Raw genomic sequence first — 2500 nt, 5'->3', positions numbered from 1 at the left:
AGTGGATTTGGTAGATGGAAATTGAAAGAAGCCTGTCATGTGTGTGTATATATATGTATATGATAGGCTTTTCAGTTTCCATCTACCAAATTCATTCACAAGACTTACGTCAGCTCAGTGTTATTGCAGAAGTTGAACTGAATCCAAAACCATGGGGTTGGGAAGCAAACTTCTAAGCCACAGCTCTTATTCTCTCTGTTTTATTTTCTGCAGAATCCTTGTCTTGATATCAAGTGATAGTTAAAAATGAGTGTTCCCCTTATTCATTTACAATATTCTGCAAAATCCTGTCTGGCCATAGGGGAAATATTATCTTGCTTGGAAACAGGTGAGAGTTGGTGACAGAGAGGGCATCTGGTCATAGAAAAGCTGTCTCAATAAACACCATCCATGCAAGCATTGAAAAGTAGACATTAAAAATGATGATATCCAGTCAATATATACATGGTATCTTTATACTATGTATGTGATATTGTTATGTTTATGTTGATGCCTGTATTTTGCATGCTTGCACATGGTTGGGACTGTCAAATGTAACTACCAATTCAATGTTGAACATTGTTTCATGATGTTCAATTTAGATAAAATTAGTAAATTACAATACTCAGTTATAACAGTTTTGAACTTAGTGTTGTGGACTTCTGTACTTATTGTAAGCACAACAATCAATGAATAAATGTTAAATAAAGCCAGAAGTGCCAAGGATATCATAGATTACTGATTAAACAAAGCCTTGGGTACTAGAAATCAAACAGAACATCATGGAAACAGAATCAAAAAGCCACCAGATAAACATAAGAATAATAAGAATACGATTAACTGCAAATGCTGTAGAAAATCCACATGCCCGCTCCTGAACCAATGTGCTAAAAAAAATATAGTATATAAATGCATAATCTACACATATCAACATAATTACATGTACATAGGTGCCACTGAAAACCAATTCAAAGTCCGTTATCGAAACCACATGTCGTCATTCCGAAAAATAAATAGACAGCACACAACCTCGCTGGCAGACTTCATTTGGGGACTGAAAGAATCAAAAATTAAATACCAAATACAATGGTTAAAAATAAGAAAAATGCACATCCATGTACTTCACTATCTGGAAAATGTGACCTTTGCCTTGAGGAAGCACTGAGTATTCTACTGAGTAATGAAAATCTAGTGAATAAACATAAGAGAATTCCAAGATGTAACCACCATGCCAAATATGCCTTTTCCAGATGGAACAGTGTATAAATTATAATTATTATTCTATCTCGCTAAACCCATTTTTTACCACCTTCACGTATGTATAGGAGTATTTATGATGGAGTGTTCAACGCTATAACTATGTATATGAAAATGAGTAGATAAATGTATAAGCGTCTATGTATAGATGTGAATGTGTTTATTGATATGTAGGTGAGAATATGTATGCATGTGTGCATCTGAATACATGTACATATATTTTTATATATATGCATGTATGGGTGTAAGTGTCTGCATGTGAGTGTGTGTGTATTTGTGTAAGTATGAGCTAATGGATGAATGTATTTTGCGTAATGGAACAGTTTGGCATGTGCAGAATAACATGTTGAAACTGAATAAACAAACAGACAACGTGCAGATTGTAACTCATGTCGAATGCGATGACACACCCATAACGAGCGAATGGAAACCGTAGGTGTTTGTTAGTTTCAAAGAAGAAGCCATGGATGTTGTAGCAAGGAAATCTATATTTACTTATGGAGACAGCAACTGAGTATCACCTGAGGAGATACATATAGATCTTCTTATACAGGTAAATCGTTACAAAATTCAATTTAAATTTAACTTTAAATCCTGTATATACAAGGATTTGTATATATCGAAACATTTGTAGTGATTAAAAAGATGCCTAACTGTACTTACTCTTCCTTTTGACTCTTTTACTTTTTTTTTTTTTTTCACACACGAGGAATACCTAAGACAAGAATTGGTAGCATACCATAAGAATACTACCGGCTATTTAGGAATTCTAAGGGTGAACTAGCTCTATTTATACTCTTATGCATTCTTAACAGAACACACCTCAACTATATATAAAAGCAATTAAATAACTAGTCAGATGTGGTTATTGTTTCTCACCATCACCACCTTCCATGCTACCATCAATATTAGCACTTGTTCTAAGGCGGTGAGCTGGCAGAAACGTTAGCACGCCGGGCAAAATGCTTAGCAGTATTTCATCTGTCTTTACATTCTGAGTTCAGATTCCACCGAGGTCGACTTTACCTTTCAGGGTCGATAAATTAAGCACCAGTTGAGTACTGGGGTCAATCTAATCGACTGGCCCCCTCACAAAAAAATTTCAGGCCTTGTGCCTAGAGCAGAAAAGAATATTGGCACTTGTTCTATTAATCCAATGAAAAGCAGAGCAGAATACTCAGTCAAGCATCTAGCCTGGCATCCTTCAGTTGCAGTAAACATGAAATGTTTACAGCAGAATAATAAAAATACCTTAGATAAGATT

At 35.0% G+C, this 2500-nt stretch overlaps 1 protein-coding gene across 1 annotated transcript in view; it reads right to left on the bottom strand.

Annotated features, from left to right (window-relative positions):
• Positions 1-2500, bottom strand: part of LOC106872950 (E3 SUMO-protein ligase ZNF451) — a 52960-nt gene that overhangs the window by 17506 nt on the left and 32954 nt on the right. The window lies entirely within an intron of this gene.

This window comes from Octopus bimaculoides, chromosome 19 (genome assembly GCF_001194135.2).
Source record: "Octopus bimaculoides isolate UCB-OBI-ISO-001 chromosome 19, ASM119413v2, whole genome shotgun sequence".
Lineage (NCBI taxonomy): Eukaryota > Metazoa > Mollusca > Cephalopoda > Octopoda > Octopodidae > Octopus > Octopus bimaculoides.
This window is presented reverse-complemented; position numbering and strand designations above follow the sequence as displayed.